Source organism: Octopus bimaculoides, chromosome 1 (assembly GCF_001194135.2).
Source record: "Octopus bimaculoides isolate UCB-OBI-ISO-001 chromosome 1, ASM119413v2, whole genome shotgun sequence".
Taxonomy (NCBI): domain Eukaryota; kingdom Metazoa; phylum Mollusca; class Cephalopoda; order Octopoda; family Octopodidae; genus Octopus; species Octopus bimaculoides.
The window spans coordinates 173,633,671-173,641,498 of NC_068981.1; positions in this window are offsets into that span (position 1 = coordinate 173,633,671).

A 7,828-nucleotide genomic window follows, 5' to 3' on the forward strand; every position below is an offset into this window, starting at 1 on the left:
ACACACACACGTTATCTTTTAAACTTTTGCTACAGACATTACTCCTAAGTACTATATTTGTAACCATTTCCAATTATTAGTCGTACGTTTAATTTATTTTAGTAGACATTTCGAGCAAATTTATTATTATTATTATTATTATTATTATTATTATTATTATTAGATATCTGTTGTTATTCGGTACGCAGATAATATGTTAGTGCCAAAACTGTTTGAGGGATTGAGTTTGTACCCAACTTAGTAGTTTTCTTATCTACTGGAACTTTTTAAATGGCTGGTGGGAATAAATTGAGATCACACTTCAGATTTTAGACTTTAACTGGTTAAAACAACTTTAATAAATGAGGGCTTTGACTTCGTAGAAGCAAAAAATAAAATAGAGTAAATAGATATTTAACAACTAGATGTCGTAATTTATTTTTTTAAAATAGTACTATATCATAGTCTAATTTAATTAGCAGATACCAGTCTATCGATAAATTATGCAATAAAACCTATTTACTTTTAAACAAAAGAGAAGTTTGAAAGTATTTTAAATCTAATTATGTTTATATAAACAATTTGATAAGTTTCCAACCTGAGACTGCTCTTGGTTCTATGATACAAACTTCCTGTTTTAAAGTAATCTAAATTAAAACCTGCCATCAAAATTTCATGTTTATTTATGTTCCAAACCAGCTTAATGTTATTAAGTTATTATACTAAATTCTTCAATGTTTTCAAAATTAATATAAACAAAACTAGTGCTTTTCAACATAAATATGGTAACAAAAGGGTTTTAAAAAAACAATGATAGTACATATGTCTTAAACATTTACAAAATAAGCGAGTTTATAATCTAATATTCGTAACTTAAGGTCCTAAACCTTTATACTTTCATTGATAAATCTATAAGCCCTAGAGCTTTTAAATATTTAGATAACTTTTGGCGATCTTACGGTATGAGTCCTAAATATCGGACTTTTCCGTAAAAAGTGTCTTCAACGATCTTTACCAAAGATCGGCCTTTTCCGTAACACCCGCACGATCTTCACTACGGTGTTAGGGTTAGGGTTTTAGGGTTAGGGTTAGGGTTACGGTTACGGACGGAATTCCCTAACCCTAAAACCCAAACCCTAACCCTAAGCCTAAGCTTAAGCCTAACCCTAACCCTAAACCCTTCAAAATAAATCGCGCTCTCTGTATGTCTTTCGCTTTTATGACGTCGTTTCCCTGTTTCTCTCCAACACTTTTTACGGTAAAGATCTTTGGTAAAGATCGCCGAAGACACTTTTTACGGAAAAGGCCGATATTTAGGACTCGTACCGTAAGATCGCCTAACTTTTTATACATTTAATTTTAATGAAAGATATTTAAACTTAACATTAAAGGATACGATTTACTTCATGAGCTAACGAAGAAGCTTCGGCGTTGTCACTTGACCTAAAAGCGATCTTCCGAAAATCACGCCTAAAAAATTTCCTTCGGTCAGGGCTGACCTAAAGCTAAAAAAACAATGGTGTAACGGTTTATTCTATCAAAAGAGCTACCAGCTATGATCTAAGAAAATATGGGGAAGAGTATAGTGAACGGTGCCAGTAGGAAAAATATTTAAAGATACACTTTCTCTTGTATGGTGGTGCTTTGGTCAGCTTTGGAACGTTTGAATAATGACTTGCAAATTTTGATTGATTAATTTCTGAAATGAAATAATAATGTCAGCATAGATAGAGGGTTAAATTTTGCTTCTGATGCCGTTTTCCATTTCTTATATGGTTTGAGAAAATTCATTTTAAAAATAACATGTGTCTACATAAATTAATCTCAATGTATTCGGTGGATAGAAGGCGCGTGACTTAGTGGTTAGGATATCCAGCTCACGATCGCAAAGTCGTGAGTTCAATTCCCGGCGACGCTTTGTGTCCTTGAGCAAGATACTTTATTTCACGTAGCTCCAGTCCACTTAGCTGGCAAAAATGAGTAGTACTTGTTATTCAAAGGGCCAGCCTTGTCACGCTGAATCTTCCTGATAACAACGTTAAGAGTACACATGTCTGTGGAGTGCTCAGTTACATGCACGTTAATTTCACGAGCAGGCTGTTCCGTTGATCGGATCAACTGAAACCCTCGTCGTTGTGACCGACGGAGTGCCACTCGGTTGATGATGACTTTAAAATGAGATAAAGTGATATTCTCAGTCTGTTAGACTTCATGGCGCAATCTGGATCAAATAAAATTTTACTGGTGCACTTAACAACAGAGTTTAAAAAAAAAAAACTGTTTTAAAGCTTTAAAATTTTGAAAAGAAAAAAAATATAGAAAACTATTGCTTACTTTGTTTTATAAATATATTTGGGTTTAACAGTATTATGAATAACGCATATTTCGTGACACGGCCAAGCAAATAATAGTGTTTGAAAACCGCTGAGTTAAAGACAATAAAAAGATAAAAAGAAAATCCCTCAGAAAGTGTTAAGGAAATGTCTTGGAAAACATAAGGAATTGAGCCATTGGTCCATTAGAAGACTCTTTATGTTTAAAAATCGCTCTGGTTCTTCTTCAAATAATCTTCAAATATAAACTGCATAATTAATGGCATAAAAATAATTAGAAACAAATCATTTACGTTGGACCTGTACACTTCCGAACTGGCAAAGACTGTGGCCATGCTGGGACATCGCCTTGAAGAACTTTAACGGAACGAATCGATCCCAGTACTTATTTTTTAAAGCTGCGTATTTATTCTATTGGTCTCTTTTGCTGAGCCGTTAAGTTATGGGGACGTAAACGCACCAGCACTGGTTGTCAAACGGTGGTGGAGGACAGAGACACAAAGATATGCACGCACACGCACACACACACACCACACACGCACACACACGCATATATACGACGGATTTCTTTCAGTTTCTGTCTACCACATCTACTCACAGGACATTGGTCGGCCCAAGGCTACAGTAGAAGCCTCTTGCCCAAGGTACCACGCAGTGGTACTGAACCTGAAACCATGTGATTGGGAAGCAAACTTCTGATCACAAAGTCACGTCAGTCCACTCCACCCGAATCAACGATAGATCCTCTAATCGGCGGTACACTGGACTATGTAACTGTAGATACACTGAGTCCAAATATAAGCTGGGATTATCACAGCTGGAACTGTTTTATAATAGGTGTGATCGATCAGACCCAACTTGGAAGTAAACAACACCAGAGGTTTTTCTTTCCTTGCACCGTTATTTTAGATGGACTATCTCTTACTTTTCTGATAAATATCATTTCAAATCGGATATCAAACAAAAAGCCATAAAATGGTGCATGAAAGTATTATCAGCTAGTAAATACGAATGCTAAGTTTTTAATTATCTCACTTTAGCGAATTTCTTTATATTTGTATTAACAATAATGCTTTGAATTAAACACTAGTTAAATTTTCTTCGTTATTTGAGAAGAGTTACATCTCTTCCAATAAAAAGTTTGATAACTTGCTTCCAATGCATTTTGGAATCCGTGATGTTCTTGTCTAATCAGGTCCTTATACACTTTACTCACATGCAAAGAATTTCAGTCAACAAGTATTTGTGTGTGTGATAAAATAAATCACGCATTCTTGGGCAACATTACATCATACTATACTATACCAGATAGCAGCATTTCTTTAAATTAGTCCATGGGAAGATGATAAAGTTTTGGTAACTCTGGTACATCTGTCTTCGGCGTCTACTAAAATGAAAGCTGATAACCTGTTTATTCCACATACAGATGAAATAAGAAATAGAATTAAACATGAAACGTCTGTATATTCAACTTGACTATTTTGAAATCTATAAATCCGAGGCCATCTGCCGAATCTGATATTTACAACTAAGAATAGTTTATCAAATTATTTCTCGACTGTTCCGACGTCTAAAACTGGCTGTTACTGTATAAGGAAGAAAAGGTAGATAGGTAGATAGGTAGACAGATATATAGTGAGTGATATAGCGAAATATATATATGTATGTATGTATGTATGTATGTATGTATGTATATGTATGCATATATCTATGTGTGTGTATACACACACACACACAGAGTATATATAACATATGTAATGTGTAGGTAAGTGTGTATGTGTGTGAGTGTGTGTGCGTGTGCGTGTGTGTGTATGTGTGTGTGTGTACATGCGTGCGTGTGTGTATTTCTCTTTAGCCTCAGTTCAACTCTAATCGGGCGGATCTTTCATCAAATTCAGTTTTAGGCATTGTATACGCCAGAGTATATTATCCAATGTGTCCTTTTTTTTAATGGCCGGCTGTGGTTTGAGAGAATCTTGGCTGTAATTTCTAGCAGATGGAACGAAAGACCATTGGACGCACCCTTATTGTGTGTGTGTGCGCGCGCGTGTTTTGTGAACGGTTGGTAATATTTTATGTCCCAAGCAAGACTATCACTTCTGAAGATAGGGTCAAGAGGTATATTGTAGAATAATGGTAAGAGACTAAGATGAACTTAAGGCTAAAATTATAGCAAAGGAGCAAAAATATAAGCAGATCGTCTCAAAACTTCCGATAGAAACGTTCTCATTGCTCATCACTTATCGATCAAAGTGAGAGTGGAGACAGTGCAGCTTTATGCTCATATTTGCTCCCAACTTTTGAAAGTTCTTAAGCATGTTGTAAACTATTTCGGCATAGTTGGATGCTTCCTTGCTGTCCAGAAAGTCGTTTACAACATTTACAAAGAAATTTCATGCTACTGCTTCAATGCAAAATCATTGAATTTACAAAATTCCCTTCTTTCATCAATTTTCTGATTTGCGGCCCATCAAATATTCCTGCTTTTATCTTTTCACTGTTCAGGCTGGGAATGTGCCGCAGATATAGTGAAAGTATGATCCATCTTTATCCATATTGTTAACAAACTGCTTCATAATGCCAAGTTTGGTATGGAGTGGAGATAAGATGAGTTTTCCTAAGGGAACTAAAGGCTCTTCACCTACGTTAAAAGACCCTGGAACTAGTGTTCGCTGCGGTCATTCTTTGATCAGCCGTTGGTTTTTCCTGGATCTGCTGTCCCACATACATCAAAAGCATGGATATTTACTGTATCCACTTTGATGCCCTACGAGAAAAATTGACCATCTTAAAGTTCTACGCATATTACCTACTGATGATGGTGGGGAGGTTCATTAAAAATCTAGACGTGATGGTAAAAAATGGATTTCATTTTTGGATTCAACATATGAAAAAAATCTTCAAATTAGGTAAAAACGTCCAGACAACAAAATACCTGTTGAACTGTGTTATATTATGTAACTAACTTTTGTGCACATTTTCTTTTCTTTTGTGCACTGGTCGCAAAACGTTTGTATGTGCACACATGCATCGTTTAAGGGTGTTATTTTTCGCATTTACATCTGTCTAATTTTGTTGCCCACAATTACTGGGGAGGTCGTGGTTGTAGAGTTCTCAGGTACCTCCTCCATAGTGGAGCATCATTAAACTTTATTGCTAGATTCTCAAGCATAACCAATTAAGGTTACGGATATTATCCAACGATCTCTCTCGTGGTCTATTCCAAGTCTGCTGTCGGTTAGCTCAGCTTCAAGAATCTGTCTTGTGATCTTTTCCCGTGGCATTCTAATCACATGTCCGTAGTACCAGAATTGTGACCGCTCAATGCGAAAAGAATAGCGTAGTGACCCGGAGAGACTTCTTGATCACCGAGTTACGCACCATGTCGCATTTATATATTTTCAAAAAACAAAACATCTCATATTCATAGAATGCGATTATATATACATATTACTGGTCCTTTCTTACGAGCTAACGGAGGAGATTCTATACGATTCTTGACTTGCTAGAAAGAACAATTCAAATATCTTTTAAAATAACACCACACCGTCTTAAAACTGATACAGAATGTTAAGAAAAAACGGTAGTCACTACTTAGATATCTTTCGACATTCGCCTGCTGCATTAAGATTGGTGATGGATTAAAATAACAGCTGGGGCCAAACTATTGTTATGAGTACACACTGGATAATATATTCTCATATATACTATGACAGAAAAAGTCGGGATGGCCATAACTGGAACGCTTTTCATCGTCGTTTTGCTCAATCAAGATTGACTTGAGGCTAAACAGCAATATTTTCTTAGCCATTGGCTTTTGTATTGTCTTTGTCTTTCTTCAAATATGAAAATAATTTTTTAAAAATAATGTTACTACTAACGATTGATTAATGAATGAAGGAAAAAATTAAATTAAAACATATATGTTTTTAGTACAATTTAATTAATTGTTTTAAAACGAGTCTTGGTATTTCATTAGTACATTCTCTGATCTTCATACTTTTCATTATGGAGAGATTCGTTAGGTTTCGATGTGTTCATTAGCAAATTTTGACATAAGCTAATTTCGTGGTTACCAAGATAACTGAAATTACGAGTAGAAGATTAATAAATATCTGTGTTCATTCTTCTTAAAATTTCTTACTGTCTTTAAGTTCATCTTACGTCACTGCTTCCAAAACTTCTAAACACGCACATATATGCTTTCACAGAACTTACATTCATACCATATATACATACATACATACATACATATCTGCAGCATAAGTATGTAAATATACATATATACATGTGCACGTACGAACATAAAACAGGATCGACTTTAGAGATGTTAGTGTCTCAAGTTATCTAACTGAATCACCCGGAATTGGAAGGAGACGTCAATACAATCGGAAATTTACATAAAATGTGCCGCGTATATATCACAGTAGTAGTTTTTCCGGTTGGCACACAAATGCTGTTATCTTCACACTTCTCATGCCATTTACCCAACAATACACGAGATCGTTACTTACGCAAAAACAGTTTCACTAGGAAAAATGTCTGTTCCTATTAGCAATTACAATTTCTTGCGATAAACTCTTTCAATACTTCTCTATTACTATCCATCTGCATGATCTAGATTCTTAAGTGAGCTTCGAAGTACATTTTTACTTGACCATTTTCTTGTTCCATTGTGCACGCTTTTCCATACATGCATATATATATATATATATATGTAGTGAAACTACCTCTATCGCCATTATATACAAACAAACGCGAGCGTAGTAGAAAACAACGCTTTCCCTGTCATCACCTGACTGACTATTATTTAGGCAGCAATTGTCTCCACTCTGTTCCCGCCAGGACGCAAATCGACCAACCGTAGCCCCTAATAAGGTCACGTGAGAGTGTTCTTCTGATGCTTTCCTGGAGCCCCTATTTTACTATAAATAGACTAAATTATACCCGCCAATTCGTCGCGGCTCAGATCTTAGATCTGGTCGTTTGACCACACACACGCGTAACACAGCCAGCCAGTATACCACCAATCAGCCAGTCCAGCGACGACATCCACACCATCGTTCAACTACGACTACCAGCATCGCCGCCAGCGTCAACATGACTCTACACGTACACAAGCTACCAACAGCTAACCAAACAACTACCGCAGCTTCTCGACCCTGTTTGTGTGATTTGCTCACCACGAAACCAACAGCCAGAATTCAGCCTGCGAAGAACATCTGTATTCAAGAACCCAGCCCGGCATTGAAGCCCTAACATCACGACGAGTGACCGCTCTGCCTTAACGCCTTAACTTCTTATATACAGACACTAACCACTGTGTACTCTAACTAAGAACTGGTAAATTCTTATACGTGTTACTGACTCTTATCAATACTATGTATCTCTCGCATTCACATACATGTATTACTCGCACACAATCTTTTGTTTACATGACGGCCAGTCTTATATTGTGTTTTATTATGTCGCATTCACACACACACAGACATACAGTTTAATGCTACAATAAATCT